This window comes from Hylobates moloch, unplaced genomic scaffold (assembly GCF_009828535.3).
Source record: "Hylobates moloch isolate HMO894 unplaced genomic scaffold, HMol_V3 SCAFFOLD_2, whole genome shotgun sequence".
Classification (NCBI taxonomy): Eukaryota; Metazoa; Chordata; class Mammalia; order Primates; family Hylobatidae; genus Hylobates; species Hylobates moloch.
In genome coordinates this window covers 81,049,694-81,073,237 of record NW_026652277.1, presented here as the reverse complement: position 1 = coordinate 81,073,237, position 23,544 = coordinate 81,049,694, and the positions used below count along the sequence as shown (strand labels likewise).

At 38.9% G+C, this 23,544-nt stretch overlaps 1 protein-coding gene across 5 annotated transcripts in view; it reads right to left on the bottom strand.

Annotated features, from left to right (window-relative positions):
- Positions 1-23,544, bottom strand: part of UBE3D (ubiquitin protein ligase E3D) — a 181,085-nt gene that overhangs the window by 36,611 nt on the left and 120,930 nt on the right. The gene's annotated exons all lie outside the window — the stretch shown is intronic.

Genomic DNA, 23,544 nt, shown 5'->3' with positions numbered 1-23,544 from the left:
TATATTTAACCACTATGAGACCTCCCTGGGGTGATGGTAATGAGCACGATTAGGAAGGATTCATATCCAACACTGAGCCTGTACCTGTGTATCAGCTGACAGTAAGGGAGAATCCCACAAACCTGGAATGGGAACTAGGTGGGGGAAAGGCAGAGACTTAAGGCAGAAGTGGGCAACTAGACAAAGACAAAGGCAGAGACTTAAGACAGAGGCACAAACTTAAAGAGTCTGACATAAGAAAAACCTCAACGCAGAACTCTCAGGGCTGCTGGCTCATTCTTTTTCTAGTGGCTCACTCTGCCTTGTCTTTCGGAGTGTGCTGTCTCTCTAAACTCTGCCACTGCTTAACCCTTGCTGCTATTGTAGCTGTTTTCCAGCCGGACCAGCCTGCTCCTCTCTTAAACTCTACTTCCTTTGATAAACTCTCTGCTCTTTATTTTCCTTCAATAAACTCCCTGCTCTTTATTTTCCTTCAATAAATTCTCTGCTTTCTTTGCTAAATTTGTCTCTTGGCCAAATTCTTTCTCCCAAGTAAGACAAGAACCAAGGACTCATGTACTTTCTGGTAAAACAAACAGAACTGAAATGGATGCAGGGAGAAAATGGAATTATCTTTTCAGTTTTTGGGAATAGTTTTATATTTCTCTTCAAGCTGTCTTTTAATTTCTAAAAGAAAAATGCTCATTTACCCTTCTACCAAGGGAAATAAGATAAAGGGTAAAAAAAAAAACAAAAACAAAACTTTTCATTTCCTGAATCTTATTGTCATATGAACCCTTCACCAATCTGAGTTTTTCATGCTCTTCATATGTATGACTTATTATAAAGGTACAAGGCTTCTAAAGTCATTTTACAAATGAGAAACTGATAGTATCAGGTATTAGGGAACATATCTGAGTTTACTCAGTGAAAAAGTTGAAAAACAAAACAAAGCATTTCCCGAACAGGTTCCTAGTAGCTTAAATAATTAAAATACTATGGAAAATAGAATTTGTTGTAATAGGATGAATTATTGAGATAAATACTAGTGTACTGTCTCCTTTGTTGCTATGGATTTCAAACCAGCCCAAATGTCCCATAGAACTGGTATTTACAGTCTTTTTAAATAAACATAGAAATTGACCCTTCTGGTCTTAAAACTTACACTGGTCTTATATGAGTTCCTCCCTCAGGCCTCCTAGATAGTATCAAGGAACTGAAACTCACCAGATCCAGGCAATGAGAAGCCAGAACGCCTCATCTCTCATGATTTCTTCACTTCTCTCTAATTCCTGTTTACCTGCATGTAGTTACATTTCTTCCCTGCTGTATATATAAGCCCCCGATTTTAATCGGTCAGGGAGATGGATTTGAGACTGATCTCCCATCAGCTGCAGCACCCAAATAAAGCCTCTTCCCTGGTAATGCTCATCTCCATGATTGGCCTCCTGTGCAGAGAGTAGCAGGACTTAGATCCATCCCCTGGTGTTTTAGTAACAGATTCATTCACAAAAGCATTATATGAGAGTGTTCACTTTCTTCCTCTTCCTCCATGTTTAGAAACGGCAAAAAGACCTAGTGTTTTGAATCCTGGCCTTCCTTGCCCATCCTTAAGGCCAGAGCTTCCAGAGGCAAGGGAAGTGGCCGCCCCAAGAGGAGAAAGTAGACTTCTTGGGATGTAAGTATTAATAAGAAGAGGGGTGGGTTAAGTTTCCAAGTGGTGGTGACCCATGCTCTTTTTCAGTGGCTGGCCTTAGAAGTATCAGGACCCAGCCAGGCACAGTGGCTCACGCCTGTAATCCCAGCACTTTGGGAGGCCGAGGCAGGCAGATCACGAGGTGAGGAGATCGAGACCATCCTGGCTAACATAAAATACAAAAATTAGTGGGTGGTGGAGGGCCTATAGTCCCAGGTATCGGAGGTGAGGTGGTGAATCAGAGGATTTGCGTGTGCAAGGTCAGATGATAATAAGAATGCCAGTGGAGACCCTGGAGGTAACAGCACAAGGTTCAATTACTAGCATGGCACAGAGGAAGTAAAATCGCCAGGGAGACTGCCTACTTTTGAATTTGGGCAAGGAGTGTCTTCCCAGCAATCTTTTTCCTGATTTTCCAGGACTGATGGACCTGGTTGCTTTAGGAGAATGAGAACTTGCTTGAGAAAAACACACAGACATTGTGGTTTCGACATCTATCCCAATACTGATAATTGGGAAACAATGTCACACAAGAAAAAGAAGGTTCATTGAAAACACTACTTGAGAAAACTGTCCATCAAGTGTCACCAAATGCAATTTCTGTACTACGAAAGTTACATTTTCCAAGTCTGATTTATAACATTATGCTTCAAATGGAAAAAATATATATAAATCATATTAAGAAACCACTTTCATAGGAAGAAGTATCTATTAGCACTATAAGCAGATACCACACAGTTGACAAGTTGTGGGAGAGAAGTAGTTTGAGATGAATCATGAAACAAAGGGGATCCATGTTTAGTAATGAATCTTTAAAGTCCTTGGCCAAAGTTTCTCTTCTTATCCAGGCTAACAAATGTGTTTTGGGATATGACATCCAGAAAAATCCTTGGGAAGTATTTTAAGAGTAATTTTTCTTAGAGGAGACGAAGTAGAAAGAGGCAAGGTAAACTGGCTTATGCATTCCTTTGATACACGTATCTTTTTAATATGATAAGACCACACTGATCTATAATAGCACCATTTAAATGAAAATGTAAGATAGATTACACATTTTGATGCCTTTTAAAATAACAATGCACCAAATATAAACAGATTCCATCTAGCATGATTTATTTTCTTGATGACCCAAGGTCAACATTATGAATTACCTGTTCATTGTGTAACCTTGGGCAAGTGATATGAACCTCTCCAAAGTTTCAGTGTCCTCTTCTTTACTATGGGAATGGTAGAATTGTGATGGTGGATTAAATGAGATCTTCCTAATAAAGCACTTGGTATACAGCCCCATACATGATTAAGAATCAACCCAAAATGTTAGCCACTGCTACTTTTTCACTTATTTCCTTTCTCTTGACTGTGGTCTCAAAAATTGAGGGTGACCTATATATGTAACGTTTAAAGAAGTTACCACGTAAGATTTACAACTCCCATTTCTCTTCTAGGAAATAAACAAATAAACAAACAAAAAAGAAAGAAAAGATTTAATTCCCATTTTTTCCAATATAGTAGCCTGATGTCAGAGGAAGCCCTCTCAGTATAGAAAACTAAAAATGCTGATTTTTTTTTTTTTTTTTTTTTTGAGACAGCGTCTTGCTGTGTTGCCCAGGCTGGATACCCAGGCTGTAGTGTAGTGGCACAATCTTAGGTCACTGCAACATTAACTGCCAGGGTGCAAGTGATCCTCCCATCTCAGCCTCCCAAGTAGCTGGGGCTACAGGTGCCCACCACCATGCCCAACAAATTTTTATATTTTTAGTAGACTGGGTTTTGGCATGTTGCCCAGGCTGGTCTTGAAATCCTGAGCTCACGGGATCTGCCCATCTTGGCCTCCCAAAGTGCTGGGATTGCAGGCATGAGCACCTGGCCCTGAATAAATATTTTTAAAAAATCTTTTAAATACATAGCTGAGCTATCAGGAGAATAACCAAATCCTCGGAGGTAGGAAAAATTCCTGAAGCCTCTTGGTAAGCCAGGGCTGAAGACAGAATTTTCCCTGAGGCTTCTGCCGATCCTGGAAGGTCTAGACTTGTGCTTGTGCTTTAAACCTATAAAAGGTTGAGGGTCAGCAGACAAGCCTGGGGCCCTGCAAAATAGCACACTGGATCACACACCCCTGAGATCCTTCCTTCTTCCTCCATACCACTCACCCATAGTAAATGAACTGGAGAAAAAAAATCTACCTTTTAGAGGCAGATGGTGAATGAAGCAACTTGCCTGTCTCAGCCTCAGCTCAGAATGTGGCATGGAGGGTCAGGAGAAAGGCACTCGTGAGAATTCCTGATCACAGGCCCACTCATAGGCATGTTTGGGGTTGGAATTTTCACACTATTTATGGGGTCTCACTAACAGTCCTCTACGCAGGAACATATTTTCATCTAGGCCTTGAAGAACCCTCCCAAAGTCCCAAGGAGAACATGAGCTTGCCATCATAAAATCACCCACTATGTGAGCACGTCAACAGAAACAACTTACACAACCAGACCCTCAAACCTGTAGACATTTTCACCAGGAAGAATATATAATATGTATAAACAAATAAAGGAAATAGCAAAAGTACGCCCAGGCTACAAGAGACTTTCAGAACTTATGGGCAGATTTGAGAAACAACCAAACAGTATATCCAGAAAGGAAAAAATGTAAGACCTGCTACCAGAAATTTAATGTTAGATGAATAAGAGATAGGACGTAGTAGAAGAAAGATGAATAAGACCAGATAATAGTTGTAGCAGACATAAAAGGCATATTCTGAACAATTTTTATGAAAATTGTGAAAATGCAGATGAAATGGACAAATCCCTAGGAAAACAGAAATTATTGAAACTGATTCCAGAATAAATAGAAAGCCTGAATCATCTTAAACATTTAAAGATATTGAATCAGCAGTTAAAAAATGCTTCCAACTTAGAAAACAACATGCCCAGATAGTTTTACAAATGCATTTTACCAAACTGGTAATTTCAATCTTAAATAAAGTCTGCCAAAAACAGAAAAAGGAGAAATTCTCTCCAAGTCATTTTATGGGGCTATCGAAACCTTGATATTAAAAATCCACAGACAGTGTAAAAGAGGAAAGTCTGAAACCCGACACACACAAGCAATGGGGAAAAGTTTCCCTATTTAATAAATGGTCTTGGGAAAACTAGCTAGCCATATGCAGAAAACTGAAACTGGATCCCTTCCTTACACCTTATATAAAAATCAACTCAAGATGGATCAAAGACTTAAACGTAAGGCCTAGGACCATAAAAATCCTAGAAGAAAACCTGGGCAGTACCATTCAGGACATAGACATGGGCAAAGACTTCATGTCTAAAACACCAAAAGCAAAGGCAACAAAAGCCAGAATTGACAAATGGGATCTAATTAAACTAAAGAGCTTCTGCACAGTAAAAGAAACAATCATCAGAGTGAACAGGCAACCTACAGAATGGGAGAAAATTTTTGCAATCTATCCATCTGACAAAGGGCTAATATCCAGAATCTACAAAGAAGGTAAACAAATTTACAAGAAACAACCCCATCAAAAAATGGGCAAAGGATATGAACAGACACTTCTCAAAAGAAGACATTTATGCAGCCAACAGACGTATGAAAAAAATGCTCATCATCACTGGTCATTAGAGAAATGCAAATGAAAACCACAATGAGAAAACATCTCATGCCAGTTAGAATGGTGATCATTAAAAAGTCAGGAAACAACAGATGCTGGAGAGGTTGTGGAGAAATAGGAACACTTTTACACTGTTGGTGGGAGTGTAAATTAGTTCAACCATTGTGGAAGACAGTGTGGCAATTCCTCAAGGATCTAGAACTAGAAATACTATTTGACTCAGCAATCCCATTACTGGGTATATACCCAAAGGATTATAAATCATGCTACTATAAAGACACATGTACATGTATGTTTACTGCACCACTATTCACAATAGCAAAGACTTGGAACCAACCCAAATGTCCATCAATAATAGACTGGATTAAGAAAATGTGGCACATATACACCATGGAATACTATGCAGCCATAAAAAAGGATGAGTTCATGTCCTTTGCAGGCACATGGATGAAGCTAGAAACTATCAGTCTCAGCAAACGGTCACAAGATCAGAAAACCAAACACCACATGTTCTCACTCATAAGTGGGAGTTGGACAATGAGAACACATGGACACAGGGAAGGGAACATCACACAGCAGGGCCTGGGGCCCTGTGGGGGTGGGGGGCTAGGGGAGGGATAACATTAGGAGAAATACCTAATGTAGGTGACGGGTTGATTGGTGTAGCAAACCACCATGGCACGTGTATACCTATGTAACAAAATGCACATTCTGCACATGTAACCCAGAACTTAAAGTATAATAAAAATAAATACCTAAATAAAAGAGGAACGTCTGTTACTTATCTAGACTCTGAACACAAACACAGATAAGAAACAAAATATGAATTTATATCATGACCTTCATATCATGACCAAGTTAAGTTTAACTCAAGAATGTTAATTTAACATTTGAAAATTATTACAGGTAATTCACCATATAAACAGATTAAATGCAGCAAAAAAACTGTGTGTTAGAAAAGCCTAGAGCCAAAAGTAAAAAAATAAATTTCAGCTTGTAATATTCTTTGTAGAACAATCATACCCGTACTGTGTACCTGGTCCTTCAAAATGGTGAAGCAGTGAAAAGACGCTTTTTTTTTTCTTAAGCAGAAGCATGCATATGCACAAGCAGCATATAAATAAAAAAAGGTAGGAGAAAAAAGAAATGTACTTGGAAGTCCACAAATGGCAGCCACTGAACACATTTTTCTAACTTAGTCAAAAATATTTACTTGAAAAGGTACATAATAATAAAAAGAAAAACAAAACAAAACCCAGACATAGCCATTTTCTTGCAGAGCTTACAATTACTAACTGATAAGTTACTTGGATGAAATATAGGTTGATATGAACGTTTTAGAGAATAATTTGGGAAAATGTCAAAAGCCTCAAAAATATTCAGAGTTTTGATTTAGGAAATGATCAGATATTTAGTCAAAGCTTAAGGACAAGAATCTTTACTACAGAACAATTTTTTTTGTATAAAAACTAGAATTTATTATGACAACTGCATAGTAACTTTGTTTAGTTTCTAGTATCAAAAATTCAAAACACTATTTTACCTCTCAATTCAATTACACACACTGGAAAGTGATTAGGTAATTTGTAAATTAATTACCATTTATAGAATATCATTTTAAAATATTTGCCAATCAGGGTATTAGCTCTATCTTTAAAATCACTGAATCTTTGCACAAACTGAAAAATAATGGCATACATCTCATTTTGTTCTGCATTTTTAAATAACATCGTTTGTTTCCTTTAAAATTTTTTCATCCATTTATTCAAAAATATTTTGAAGTTCAACTGTCCAATTTAAGGCAGAATATGGAAAATGCATAGTATTTATAGTAAGCATTATCCTTCCTTTGACTGAACCTAACTAAAAACTCTATTAGAATCCTTGTTGGCTTTCTGGTCATGCTTTTCCTACGATATGGAACCTCATCTTTATTGGTCATCATACCTGCTGTGCCTTAATAAGCCCACTTCTGAGTCACAAATTCATTCAGCTACGTTGCAGTTGCATATGCCCCTACAGATTGATACTTCCCAATAGATTAACATAGCAAGCTGACAATCTGCAACCTGTCTCACATAATGTTCAAAGACAGACAGTCTCCAGCCATGGTCCCCCATTGCAATGCTAGCCTCAAATAGTTTTGTCCCTGTATAAAGGTACAAAAAAGTGAATGATAAAGGCAAGTGATACAGATATATCTGTAAGCAAAGTCTACCTTAAAAATAAAATAATGATTCAAAGAAGGAATATAAACCAGTCACCTTCCTTTTAATTTGAACGTAGTTCTATCTTTATGAATCCATCTAATGAAACAAAAATGTCCTTGGAGTACTGTCATATTTTCTGCCTGCATAGCACTTTTTCAAAATGTCTGAGGAATTTCCTTCCTTACTGACCCTACTTCTTTAAGTCAAAAGCCAGAAAACTTGTTTCTTCAACCTTCCTGTGAAGCCAGAACAGCAACACGTGACCAGACTCTATTGATTAGACACTCGGCTCAGGATTAGCTTCAGATGTAAGTAACCTGAGGAGGAAACATGGGGAATCCATCCTATCCTGTGGTGACCATGGAAGGGAAGTATCTGTCTTTCTGAGGACATCCGGGTAGAGTCACCTGTGTAAATAATGTAGTTATATTTTCCTCAAAGCAATCTGGATGGCATGTTGGGCTCTGGTCTTGGCTGCATGCTTAATTGCCCAATATCCTTCACTAAAATCCTGCTTCTGCTCAAACTAGCCAGAGAGGATTTTGTTGCTTTTAAGAAACCCTGACCAATAGGGGAAATGATGACAGAGTCAGTCTCTAAAATATGAGGAGTAACAATAAATACTCCACAAAATTACCAAAATATTAAATAAGTAATATTCCATTCCTTGGTTCTATACTTTGTTCCTACTAAGTAAAGACTAAATGCTCATTTAGGTGGAAAAAAACCTTCCCAAGGTCACACAGCTGGTTAAGTACATGATAGAACCAGTATTCAAATCCCCACATTTCTAGCTCTATAGTCTAAAATCTTACTAAAAAATCTCCCCACCTCCCTTCCTCAATAGACGATATAAAAACAATGATCTAATGATCATCTTTCAAAAATATTTCCTAAAGAAGGAAACCCCAGCTTGCTTTACTCAAGCCCCTTTTAATTCACCTGACTGTGACTTCTAAACTTGAAGGTAAAAATGGAGTGGAATCCAGATAAAAAGTGAAAAAGAATGTCATATAGTTGGTATCATATAGTATGTAGTCTCTTTAGACTGGCTTTTTTCACCTAGTAATATGCATTTAAGTTTCCTCTGTGTCTTTTCCTAGTTTGACAGCTCATTTCTTTTTAGTACTGAGTAATATTCCATTGTCTGTATGTATCATAGTTTATCCATTCACCTATAGAAGAGACTGTTGGTTGCTTGCAAGTTTTGGCAATTATGAATAAAGCTGCTATAAACATCCCTGTGCAGGTTTTTGTGTGGAAATAAGTTTGAGCACCTTTGGTATTGATGATATGGTAAGAGTATGTTAAGTTTTCTAAGAAATTTCCAACCTGTTTTCTAAAGTGGATGTATCATTTTGCATTCTTACCAGCAATCAATGAGCATTTATGTTGCTCCACCAGCATTTGGTGTTGTCAGTGTTCTGGATTATGGCCATTCTAATAGGTGTGTGGTAGTTTCTCACTGTTGTTTTAATTTGCATTTTCCTGATGACATGTGATGTGGAGGATCTTTTCAGATGTTTATTTGCTATCTGTATATCTTCTTTAGTGACATGCTTCTTAAGGTCTTTGTCCATTTTAAAATCAGGTTGTTTTCTTTTCTCCCAGTCTGTAGCTTTTCTTTTTATTCTCTATAGTGTCTTTTGCAAAGCAGAAATTTTTATTTTAATGAAGTCTAGCTTATCAATTCTTTCTTTAATGGGGTATGCCTTTGCACTGTATCTAAAAAGTCATCATCAGATGCTAGGCCATCTAGAGTTTCTTCTACATTATCTTCAAAGGGTTTGTTTGGTATTTTACATTGAGGTCTGTGATCCATTCTGAACTGATTTTTGTAAAGGGTGTAAAGTCTGTATCTAGATTCATTGTTTTTGTATGTGGATGTCCAGTTGTTCCAACATCATTCATTAAAAAGACTAACTTTTCTCTGTTGAAATGCTTTTGCTTCTCTGTCAAAGATCAGTTGACCATATTTATGCGGGTGCATTTCTGGGCTTTCTATTCTGTTCCATTGATCTATTTGTCTTTTTTTTTTTTTCCCACTAATATCACACTGGTGGTGATTTCTGTAGCTTTACAGTAAGTCTTAAAGTAGGGTAGTGTCAGTCCTCTAACTTTGTTCCTCCTTCAATATTGTGTTGGCTAGTTGGGGTATTTTGCCTCTCCATATAAACTTTAGAATCAGTTTGCCAATGTACACAAAATTACTTGCTCAGATTTTCATTGGGATTGCATGGAATCTGTGGATTGGGAATCTAGAGTTAGAAAGAAGTGACAACCTGATCACATGTAGTCTTCCTTTCCATGAACATGGAATATCTCTCCATTTATTTAGTTCTTTGATTTCCTTCATCATAGTTTTACAGTTTTCTTCAAAGAGATCTTATACATATTTTGCTAGATTTATATCTACATATTTCACTTGTGGGGGGCTAATGTAAAAGGTACTGTTTTTAATTTCAAATTTCACTTATCCATTGCTGGTATGTAGGAAGGCAACTGGCTTTTGTATATTAACTTTGTATCCTACAATCTTGTTATAATCACTTATTAGTTTGGGAGGGTTTTTTTTTTTTTAATTCTTCAGGATTTTCTAAATAAGACAATCACGGCATCTTTGAACAAAGACAAATGCCATTCTGGAAAAAAGCAAAACTATATGGACAGTATTAAGATCAGTGGGTGCCAGTAGTTGTGGGGAGAGGAAGGGATGAACAGGTAGAGCACAGAGTATTCTTAGGGACAGTGAAACTACTCTGTATGATACTATGTTGGTACATACATCATTATATATTTTTTCAAAGTCATAAAATATACAATGCCAAGAGTGAACCCTAATGTAAACTATGGACTTTAGGTGGTAAGAATGTGTCAATGTAGGTTCATCAACTGTAACAAATGTACCAATCTGGTGAGGGATGTTGTAATGAGGGAGGTTATCCCTAAGTAGAGGTTAGGGGTATATGAGAATCTCTGAATCTTCCTCCTAATTTTTCTGTGAACCTAAAACTGCTATAAAAAAAAAAGTCTACTTTTTAAAATGATGAATAAGAATGCAAAATTTAGTCAGATGCTAAAATGGATCCCAGGAATCACATATGAATGGCTTTCATTTTAAAGCCAATTCCTGTCAACCACTAAAAATAAAACAAGCCAACAAATCTCTCGGGGACTTCTGAGAACATTATTAATGTTGTTGTATGTATCATGAAAACGCAGAGGAATAGGCAATAATATGATGAATTTTTAAAAATACATTTCAACTATTTCCTGATTTCTGTAATCAGCTCTACACTGCAAATTGCCACTTTATCATAGTAAATTTGCAAATGTATTGAGAAGCTTAAAAAGATCTTTTAACATCTGTTTTAGGGACACCAACCACCTTATATTAGCCCCTCTGCACATTTAGAAAACAAGATTCATTTACCAAGTCTGCTTGAATTTTAAAACATGAATGCATTCAGTGATCATTTTATTTGCAGAGTAGAAAGAAGCACAAGGGAGCTTCTAAATGTTGGCTCTCATTATACTTCCAATTATTTCAATTATTTCAGATTATGTATAAGGCAATTTCCACTCTGACAAAATGCTGGATAAAGATATCCATGGGAATCCAAACAGCAGCAGTCTCTGTCCATATGGTAAGTTATGTTCTTCTAGGGAAAATAGCTGTAGTTAGGTGAAGTAATATAAATTTGACTGTCTTATGGAAATACTATTCTAACAAAGATATGCATAACAAAACCTAGTCTCAACTTTATACAGAAGTGACTACAAACACCTTATAGTTTAATCAATTATTCTGCATTATAATTTCAAACATAATTATTTCAAACATAATTACAAAAGAACCACATAGCAACCAAAATAAAACTATGGCTACTATGATTCTTGCTTGATTGTATGATCTAAATCCAAGGATGTAGAAACAACATCATCAAAATCATAAAAATAGCAAATCTTTCTTCAGGTAAACATAAGATATCCATCCAGTCCACAGGACAATGAACCCTTTCTTAAGGACTTTCTTATTCATAGGAGTGGCTCTTCAACAGCCATGTTTGTCTTACATAACTGTGGGCCCTAATCACATCTGATGGAGATCAACACAGACCTAATAAAATTCTCAGTTTTACCATGGAACTAAGACTTTTGTGGGGAAAGGGGCACTTAATTGTGTTTTGAAAAACTAATTTTTGCTAAGCTTTTTTGACAATTAAGGAACGAACTAAGGGCTTTCTCTTACTAAAAGCCTGAAGGTTTCCTATTTTTTGCAAAATTTCTTTACTGATTTTAATTTCATTTTGTTCATTTTTATGAGATTAAAGTGTTTTTAAAAATTCCTCTTTCAAAAAATGCCCTTTTCTGTCAGTCTAGCAAAGTCTAAGTACTTTAGTGGGTTTTTTTGTTGGTGTTTGTTCTGCTTGGGGGGGTGGGGAGTGGGTCCTCTGATTTTGTGATTCTCTTACATAATTCTAAGCTTTCCCCCTTCTTTTCTCCTTCTTCATCCAATTGCTAAAAAGCCCTTCTTTACTTTTTGCTTTTTTTCTTCTCCAGAAATTATGCTATTTTTAAGAAATAGATTTTTTTTTTAAAGTACACAGCAAAATTGAAAGGAAGGTGCATAGAATTCCCATATTCCCTCTGTATCCACACATGCATAGCCTCCCACATCATCAATATCCACCACGGAGCAGTACACTTGTTACAACTGATGAACTTACACTGACACATCCTTATCACCCAAAGTCCACAGTTTACATTACTGTTCACTCTTAGTGGTGTACATTCTATGGGTTTGGACAAATGCATGATGATATGGTCTGGCTGCATCCCCACCAAAATCTCATCTTTAGTTCCCATAATCCCCATGTATCACAGGAGGGACCCAGTGGGAAGTAACTGAATAATGGGGGTGGTGACCCTCATGCTGTTCTTGTGATAGTGAGTTTTCATGAAATCTGATGGTTTTATAAGTGGCTTCTCCCACCCTTTACTCTAATTCTTCTCCTTGCTGCCACCATGTGAAGAAGCACATGTTCCATTTCCCCTTTTGCCACTATTGTGCATTTCCTGAGGCCTCCCCAGCCATGCTGAACTGTGAGTCCACTAAACCTCTTTCTTTTATAAATATCCAGTCTCAGATATGTCTTTATTAGCAGCATGAGAATGAATTAATACAGTAGATTGGTACTGGGTAGTGAGGCGCTGCTGTAAAGATACCCAAAAACGTGGAAGTGACTTTGGAACTGGGTAACAGGCATAGGTTGGAACAGTTTGGCAGGCTCAGAAGAAGACAGGAAAACGTGGGAAGTTTGGAACTTCCTAGAGACTTGGAGAGCTCAGAAGACAGGAAGATATGGGAAACAAGAGACTTGTTGAATGGCTTTGATCAAAATGCTGATAGTGATATGGACAATGAAGTCCAGGCTGAGGTGGTCTCAGATGAAGATGAGGAACTTCTTGGTAACTGGAATAGAAAGGTCACTCTTGCTATGCAAAGAGACTGGCAGCATTTTGTCCCTGCCTTAGAGATCTGTGGAACTTTGAAGTTGAGAGATATGATTAGGGTATCTAGCAGAAGAAATTTCTAAGTGGCAAAGTGTTTAACAGGAAGCAGAGCATAAAAGTTTAAAAAATTTGCAGCCTGACAGTGCAGTATAAAAGAAAAACTCATTTTCTGGGAAGAAATTCAAGCCCACTGCAGAAATTTGCATGAGAAACAAGGAGCTGAATACTAATCACCGAGACAATGGGGAAGATGTCTCTAGGGCATGTCAGAGACTTTCATGGCAGCCCCTCCCATTACAGGCCTGGAGGCCTAGGAGGAAAAAATGGTTTCGTGGGCCAGGCCCAGGGCTCCCCTGCCATGTGCAGCCTAGGAATTTGGTGCCCTGCATCCTAGCTGCTCCAGTCATGGCTAAAATGGGCCAAGGTACAGCTCAGGTTGTGGCTTCAGAGGGTGCAAGCCCCAAGCCTTGGTGGCTTACACATGGTGTTAGGCCTGTGGGTACACAGAAGTCAAGAACTGAACTTTGTGAACCTCTGCCTTGATTCAGGGGATATATGGAAGTGCCTGGAAATCCATGCAGAAGTTTGCTGCAGGGGTGGAGCCCTCATGGAGAACTTCTGCTAGGGCAGTGTGGGAGGGAAATGTGGGGTTGGAGTCCCCACCCAGAGTGCCCACTGGGGCACCACCTGGTGGAGCTGTGAGAAAAGGGCCACCGTCAACCAGACCCAGAATGGTAGATCCACTGACAGCTTGCACTGTGCACCTGGAAAAGCTACAGACACTCAACACCAGCCCATGAAAGCAGCCAGGAGGGTGGCTGTACCCTGCAAAGCCACAGGGACAGAGCTGCCCAAAGCCATGGGAGCCCACCTCTTGCATCAGCATGACCTAGATGTGAGACGTGGAGTCAAAGGAGATCATTTTGGAACTTTAAGGTTTAATAAATGCCGTATTGGATTTCAGACTTGCATGGAGCCTACAGCCCCTTTGTTTTGGTCAACTTCTCCCAATTGGAATGGGTGTATTTACCCAAAGTCTGTACCCTCATTGTATCTAGGAAGTAACTAACTTGCTTTTGATTTTACAGGCTCATAGGCAGAGAAGACTTGCCTTATCTCAGATGAGTCTTTGGACTTGGATTGGGTTTTGAAATGTGAGGACATGAGATCTGGGAGGGGCCAGGGCGAAAAGATATAGTCTGGCTGTGTCCTCACTGAAATCTCATCTTGAATTGTAGTTACCATAATCTCCACGTGTTATGGGTGGGACCCAGTGTTAGGTAATTGAATCATGGGGGCAGTTACCCTCATGCTGTCTCCTGATAGTGAGTGAATTCTCATGAGATATAATGGTTTTATAAGGGGCTTCTCCTACCTTCACTCGCATTCTTCTCCTTTCTGTTACCATGTGACATGTGTTCACTTCCCCTTTCACCATGATTGTAAGTTTCTTGAGGCTTCCTAAATCATGCTGAACTGTGAGTCAATTAAATCTCTTTTCTTTATAAATTAACTCACTCTCGGGTATGTCTTTATTAGCAGCATGAGAACAGACTAATACATATGATGACACCACTATAGTATCATATAGAATAGGTTCACTGGAAACAGTGCTTGGGAAGACTGACCCATTAAATGATACCTATCTTTTTAAATGATGATTGTCCATTTAAATAGTATCTGGTCCTATAAAATGGTATATCTTTAAATGGTGTATCTGGTCCTATATGGCCTTTGGCTCTTTAAATCATGTGACCTTAAAATCCCTTCCCTATACTCCATGCTGTGATCTGCTTGGTCATTTTCCCAGCATTTTAAACTTTAGGCTAAATTTAATCTTTCTGGTGGCCATTCCAAATCACCCTTAGGCACTGTCACTAGCCTATCTTTTCTGTTTTCACAGTTTTTCTTGGTCTGCTTTGCCCTCCATGAAGCCTGGCATGAATGGAAGTGTGGAAGAAGTGTGAGGAACTGAACACTAGAACTTATTTGTGCTTTTTCCCTATTTATCCACAGCTATTTGTGTTTTTGTATTCGCTGCCTATAAGTAATGCTAAGGGTGTGGCTTTGTGCAGTGTTTTCCAAATTGGAAAGTCGTCTTTTGTTTTTAGTTTGGGAGACTGATTACTACACAATTGCCATTTTCTGCTACAAGGAAATGTCTATGGAGCATTTTTAGATACCAGGGGACATGCTAGAGCATGGAGAGAGAGAGGAACACCACTTTTCAATTAATAAAACATAGCTAAAAGAGAAAAGCAGGGCTCTAGTTGTCTGTTATAAAGAATGTGACAGTATGAGAGGGGAAAACCTTTAATTTTGTGTATCCAGGGTCAAATTCAGGCAGTGGCTTCTCTTGTTGATTCCTGCCACCTGACCAAGCAGATTTGGGTTTTTTGGGGGAGTGGGGGGAAGATACAAACAAAACGGTTTATAACACTGTTAAAAGGCATCACTTTCACAGTATGACTCTCTAGGCCTTCAACATTATGCAATGATGGTGATAAGCACCTGAAAGACAAAGTTTAATAAACTCTTTTATATCCAGAGCAAATCCATCTTTAGTTTAGACAGATTTTATAAAGCACCTAAGCAGCAAATGGCAAGATAGTTTCTGGATACCATCACAACAAAGTTAAGAAAAATGGAATAATCCAGTGACTAGTGAGCCAGCTTTACTGTCACAAAAAACAATTTCATTTTCATTGCATGCAACTCTAAAAGTAAATATACAGTCACAATCCATTTGACCTGTAGAAAGCACTCTGCAATTTGTGGACTAAACCACTGACAACATTTAGCAGACAACTTTAGGGATGTTTAAGTCTATTATGACCTAAGGTATTTCATTCCCCTAGCATGCCACCCACCCATCCTGAACATCCTTGACTCCATAGGTAGAGTGTAGTGGTAAAATGTGATACCAATTACATTAATTATACAAATAGCCACAACTCGCCTTTTTTACTTACAAAGTGCTTTCACAAATGGGAATGGCAGTTGTTATTTTCCTTCTACAGATACGAAATGAAAACAAAGGTTAAATCATAGAGAGCCAAAGATTACACTAAAAGTCTTTGCCTTCTTCAAATATCAGGCAATGACAGACAAAATATAAAATGAGAGAATTCTAAATCATAGCTATACTCAGAAAACAAGCTAAGCACTTCCATGGACCAGAAGCACACACTGTGGAGGAAGAGCTAACGCCATGGAACTGCCTAGTGGGGGTAAAGTTAAGGTTTTTTCATTTCCAAGGTATCAAATTAAAAAAATCATTATGAGTGATATGGTCTGGCTCTGTCCTCACCCAAATCTCAGCTCGAATTGTAATCCCCATAATCCCCACGTGTTGAGGGAGTGTCCTAGTAGGAGGTGATTGGATCCTGGGGGCCGTTTCCCCCATGCTGTTCTCTTGACAGTGGGTGAGTTCTCACAAGATCTGATGGTTTTATAAGTGTTTCACAGCTCCTCCTTCACACAGTCTCTCTCACCCACTACCATGTAAGACATGCCTTGCTTCCCCTTCTGCCATGATTATAAATTTCCTAAGGACTCCCCAGCCACATGGAACTGTAAGTCAGTTAAACCTCTTTTCTTTATAAATTATCCAGCCTAAGGTGGTTCTTTATAGCAGTGTGAGAATGGACTAATACAATGAGGACATTAAACACAGCTTGTAAATCTTTTTACTTTGTTCTGCTATTTTAATTTTTTAACAGAGGGGCTGGACTTAGACTGCATGATGTTTATGAAAGGAAACCAAAGAAAATTGTTGCTGACAAATGCTGGAAGTTACGACTTACATGGGGCTTCTCATCTAGAGAAATAGAAAAACACAGACATAGATGCAGAAGCAGCTGCAAAACTACCATGGGGGTGGGGCAAGTTGTGGGAAGGAGTAAGGAGGAGAAAACAGTTGTTTTAGTACGTTTGCAAATCAAAATTCCAAAACACATGAAGACATCTAATTTAGCCACAAAATTAACAAGTAGAAGAATAAGCACTTTCAGAAAAAAATAAAATAACGGAACAAACTAAGAATATTTATAGGCTATGTTTAATATCTTCATAGAGATTTTTAAAATGTGATACCTTGGAAATGAAAATATATAGCCACTGAAATAGAACTCAATAGTGGAGATAAACAACAGAATGAGTGAACTGGAAGATCTAGTACTGAGGAATTTATTCTGATACAGCTCTGAGATAAAAATAAGTATGAGTGTGTATTTACAAATCATATATATATATGTGTGTGAAAAAACAGTTAAGAGACAAGAAGAATAGGCAAGGAGAATGCAAGAATGACTCTAATAGTATTACGCCATTCTTGCATTGCTGTAGAGAAATATCTGAGACTGGGTAAATTATAAATAAGAGAGGTTTAACTGGCTCATGGTTCTGCAGGCTTTATAGGAAGCATGGTGCTGGCATCTGCTTGGCTTCTAGGTAGTCTTCAGGAAGCTTACAATCACAGCAGAAGGTGAAGGGGAAGCAGGCTCATCACATGGAGAAAGCAGAGCAAGCAAGAGAGAGGGGTGGGGGTGCCACACACTTTTAAACTAGCAGATCTTGTGTGAACTCAGAGCGAGAGCTCACTTATCACCAAGGGGATAGCCCATGCCATTCATGAGAGATACACCCCTATGACCCAAACAACCTCCCACCAGGCCCCACCCACCTCCAACATCTGGGATTAAAATTCAACATAAGATCTGGATGGGGACAAATATTCAAACTACATCACGAACATATGTCTAATAGAAGGTCAGAATGAGGAAATGGGGGTGGGGATAATGGAAATTTAATATATAATAGCTGATCATTTTATAGAACTACTTAAAGACAGGAGTTCTTACATGTATTCTCAGAGTACTACGTAGAATAAGTTTTTAAAACTCCACACTAAAGACATCACTGTAAATCTACAGTGTATCAAGCATGAAGATAAAATCTTACAGGCCAGCAGGAAAAAGAAAGGAGACAGTTTATCTTCAAAGGAATAGCAAATAGTCTTACAACAGCTGTCTTATCAACAAAAATAGATGTCAGCAGGCAATGAATGATAGATCTTCAAAGTAAAAAGGGGTATAGAATTCTATACTTAGCTTAGCCATCACTAAAGACTGTGAACAAAATGAAGACATTTCCAGATGTACAAAGACTAAGAGAGTTTCCCACTCACAAACTGCCAGTGACAGGAATACTACAGGAAGTGAGACGCAAGAAAAAAAGAGCCTGACAATTATATGTATTAGGTAATGAACATGAAAATATTTAAAATAATGAATTTTTGTGTTTTTAAGTGAAACCAGGAAAAACAATAGATAATAGTAATGGGGAAATGTGGGGTGAGAGGGCGGAATGTGCCTAGAGGTGGTAAAAAAAACAATGGTAAGGTCGTTGCTTGTTTAAAAAAGGTAAATATGCTGAACAATTTAGTCTCTGCTAGAAAATCCTAGATACATTCCATCCTGCCCCTGCCAAAGATTGTAGACGTAAGTCTAACTACATTAGTGACACAAAAATGTAAATAAACAGATTTAACTCTGCTATTTAAAATAAAAATACCGAGAACCAAGCCTTCTATTTTAAGTGCTCTGATTTCTGCTAAAAATATTAGCATATTTCGGAGACTCAATGAAAAGCAGCTGATGGTTCAAATGATCAATGTCTCAAATATTTATTGTCTTTACAAATGATTTTCAAGCTGAAGTTAAATCAGAAGAAAACAATAATTTACTACCAGCAGGAAGAGAACCAGAAATATAGGGACTATGGACACATACAAGTTTTTTCTTTTGAAATGAAGAAGTGCGTTCAGTTCTAAAGAGTCAAGAAAAGGAGCCAGCACTGAAACATTATTCTGCCAATTTAGTCTGTGCTCTATTATCACAGCTTTGGACTATATACCAGATAACCTTTGTATGCTACAGATTCACCACACTGTCTTAATTATTGGAAGCCAACTGTTGATGCTAATTGCATTAAGCCCCTAGTTGAAGCCCCTTCCCTGCTGCCCAGATGTGATTGCTTGGTTTGTGACCATCACTTCCAACCTCCAACCCCCAAAGAAGCAATGTGCTAATCTCAGAGAAGGGCAAACTGGATGATAATTTTTCTTCTTCAGGCTAGTTTAATCCACAAGCTCTTACACTTCTGTGAAACTTTCAACTACTAGAAGTTAGAATCGGTTTAGCACAGGAGGAATGAAAACACTGGGATATAGACAGGGAAAGTGACTTAGGTCCAGTCACGCTGGTTGCTGGTTTCATAACAGTCATGAAGGAGCCCAAACATACCTTCCACCTCCACTGCAGGCCCTTTTCTTTACTGCGCCATAGATGAGGTCTATAAGAGCGAGGACCAAAGGGACAATAAAATAATTTCATTCTTGTTTCCCATGCTTCCTTTGGCTTATTCCCATTTAGACTAGAAAAGATTCCCCAATATCTCTTCTACTGTAAATATTCTCTTTGCTGAAATGATTACTCACTACCAGGAGGGCTCACAAGAAGTTCTCAATGGAGGCTTGAGAACAGTTTCACCTTCCAAACTACATTCCCTTGAAGGCTGACATCCTTCTCAGGCTGTTGTTTCCCCCTTCCAACAAAACAAAACAAAACAAAACAAACAAACAACAAAAACACATAAAAAAAGCTCCTGAGAACAACACAGCAGCTCCCTCCATGAGTGAAGCAAGCTCAGTTATTTCAATCTTGATCCCACTTTGTTTCTAAAAGCAGACACATATCTTTAGCCTCCTTTCCAAGGAAGTAAGACCGACCACTTGACTGAACACAGCCATGCTCAGTGTGTGGGAAAGAATGAAGTCCTCTCGGTAGCAGCTCCAGGCAACAGAAGAGGCTCACATTTTAGAAAACTTTCTTGGAGTAACTATACTTATAAATAAAATACAAAGACAAAATCACTGAAAAATTCCTAAGCCATAAATGTTTCAATGTGCACCAAGAACCAGAGTGAAAAATAAAAGCGGAAGCCAAAAGTGCAAAAAGTCTAAGGGAGGGTAGAGAAGGAAGAGGAAAGGGGAGAAATTACAGGCTGTCAGAGAACATTTCAAGTTTCTGTAACAAACAGCCCTTCGGACAGGGTTCTTCCTTTACTAGCCTCCACATGAAAGAGTCACCTATGTGTCAGAGGCAGGAAAAGCCAAGGGCCAGACGGCACCCTAACCCCATCATTCCTGTCCCTTCCTGGCAGCTGTTAGGGAGGTCTTATGGCATCAACTCTATCCTCTTGGAGAGCACACGGGCGTGCGCACGCACACACACACACACATAACAACCCTATGTAATCTGACTTTACATTTTTCCTCAGTTAAACACTTCTAGGATGTTCACCAGAAATAAGGTTCTATAACATTTAAGGAATACAGTTATATTACACAGCCTGGGTAAATAAATTAGGAACAGCTGGGAACAGACAAAAATGACTCTGTGCCTCTACTTTAAACGGAACTTTAAAAATACTTACATATGTAATTTAACCCAACCCTTCATCCCGTAGATAAAGAAACTGGGATCCATAGAGGGTTATCTGCCTAGAAGAGGGTCAGCAGTCCAGACTAGATCTTGAGTGTCTGACATCAGCGTGAGCAACTGTCCTACCACATCAGATGTGCCGTGAGAGAGAGGACTACAGAGGCTGCACATCCCTGAGAAAAGCAAGAAGCCCAGACACCAGATGTGGGGATGCTGGGTGTTCACACCAATGGCAGAAAGAGGAGTGACAGAGGTAACACCAGGATTCTACAAAGCATCTGAGGGTAAAAAGAGAAGGAAAAAGAAAAAGAAAAAATACAAACTTCATGACAACTATTTAATTTAGTGCAATACAGATTGTGTTAAGTGCAGGTTAATAAGGAGCAGTGAAGAGGAAAATAATTAAGCTATTTGGACCTGCAACTAGATGTTGTTATAATTAAAATTCTTTCATTTCTCACTTTAGTTGGTGTATATTCTCTATCACGTGTTTCTTATTGTTTCGTTCTTGAAATTCCCTATATACACACTTTTGGATGCTTGTTAATGCAGATTTTGGGGCTCTACTTCGGGGCTATTGAATCGGAATCTCTCTGGCTAGGACTCCGATTTCTTAGATCACTAAGAAATCTAAATTTTAAACAAGCTTCCCATGTACACTGACATTTAAGAACTAGCGCCATAGTCTGGTGTGGTGGCATGCACCTATAATCCCAGCTACATGGGAGGCTGAGGCAGGAGGATCGCTTGAACTCAGCAGTTCGAGGCTGCATTGAGCTACGATCGTGCTACTACACTCCACACTCCAGCCAGGGTGACCGAGTGAGACTGGACACCCTGTCTATTAAAAAAAAAAAAAAAAAAAAAAAAGAGTACCATTCATAATAATGTCATCACAGAATTAGACAAACCCTATCTGTCTTCCAGTTCTCCTTATTCCCATTTCTGTGTTACAGATACTGAGGTAAGAGAAGGTGAGTGCTCTCAAATCACAAAGGCTGCCCAGAGCCTGCCAGGCCTTGCCCCTAGGCCTTCTCTCCCCACCATGAAGGACAGATGGACTGAATTGGGCTAGGTAGCCATTGGTTCAATTTTAAGATTCTATATTTTTAGTTTGCTAAAAGTAAAAATATGTATTGTTTTGCTAATGAAAAACCCATACCACATTGTCTATCATGGGTACATACAGTCACAAGCTGCATAATGATGTCTGATCAACAAGGGACCACATGTACAACAGTAGTCTCATAAGATTATAATGGAGCTGCCCTATACAAGTACACCACTTTTTATCTTTTGTACCATATTTTTACTGTGCCTTTTCTATGTTTAGATATATTTTGATACACAAATACTTACCAATGTATTACAATTGCCTACAGTATTCAGTACAATGCCATATAGGCTTGCAGCCTAGGAGCAATGGGCCATACCACATAGCCTAGGTGTGTAGTAGACTGTCCCAGCCCATCTAGTTTGTGTCTGTCCCAGTCCATCCAGGTTTGTGTAAGTGCACTCTATGACATTCTCTGTGATGCCTCAGGACATGTTTCTCAGAATGTATCTCTGTGATTAAATGACACGTGACAGTATTCCCTTTAGAATCAGGAAAAAACATTAACTTACTAAACACAACCAAACAAAACAAGAAACATAATTATAGACTTAATAAGCTATACATAATCCCTGCTTCTCTCAATAAAGCAAAGGGCAGAGCATCCTAAGTCCCATCAGACCTCCCCTACCAAGTGCTACAGAAAGCACAGAAACTGTCCAGCTTTGCCCACAACCTCAACTCCTTGGTAGAGACAGAAATGTCTGAGGGGCAGGTCACGTGGCAGGTATCCGGGTAGGGAATCGGCCTTTTGAAAGATGTGATGTGGAAGCAACATGGATCTGACTAAATTTCTGGTTAACCTCCAGGCTGTCTGCCTGGCCCCATCCTCCACATTCTCTCTAGAGTATGGCAAAAAGGAGAGTCCAAAATGAAAGGAGGCAGAGGATGAGACAATTCGGATTAGAGAACTGTATTCAACTAAGAATACCTGCTTATTTCCCCAGACCACAGAACGCCCTGCAGGGCAAAAAGGAATGAAGATAGCAACATCTTTCACATCCAAATTGCTGAGGCAATTCTCGGAAATTGTTTCGAGGAGAGAGATGGGAAATAGGACAGTAATCACTACCTTTGAGAATGAAGTTCCTAAATATAATGACCAGCACTCAACTCCTCATTACCTTTGCACACTGAGGAAAAAGGCATTAGCAGGAAAGGAAAAACAGTGGACACATCCAGGGACCCGAGGGTGCCACCACCACTCCCATCTCAGTTCCCTGGGATGCACGCGTGGATTACCACAAGTGCTGAGTGAAAATTCTAGGGAGTGCCTGCCCACCTTGGTTCAGGTCTGTCTGCTTCATGACTACATCTGCAGAAGCCCTTTGACACGTGGAATCACTCACACCCTTCTTCCCTACCCACTCTCAGCTAATAACAGGACCCTGAGACCCTCATATATAATGTCCCCAAGGCCCATTGATAGTCTCTTGGGAAAAGTATATGTCTTCATGCCAGGAGATGAAACAGAGGAAAGAGCAGAGTATTGTCAGTACTGTGCCCCAGTCAGCATCTTCAATGAGCCCAATTTTATATTAATATATATATTTGTGTGTGTGTGTATAAGCAGACATTAAAAATAGGACTAATAAGAATTACTCTAAAATGGCTGTGCACGGTGGCTCACACCTGCAAGCCTAGCAATTTGGGAGGCCGAGGCAGGTGGGTCACTTGAGGTCAGGAGTTCAAGACAAGCCTGGCTAACATGGTGAAACCCCATCTCTACTAAAAACACAAAAATTAGCCGGGTGTGGCATCTGTAATCTCAGCTACTTAGGAGGCTGAGGCAGGAGAATTGCTTGAACCCAAGAGGTGGAGGTTGCAATGAGCTGAGATCGTGCCACTGCACTCTATCCTGGGTGACACAGCAAGACCATCTCCAAAAAAATAAAAATAAAAAAAATTAC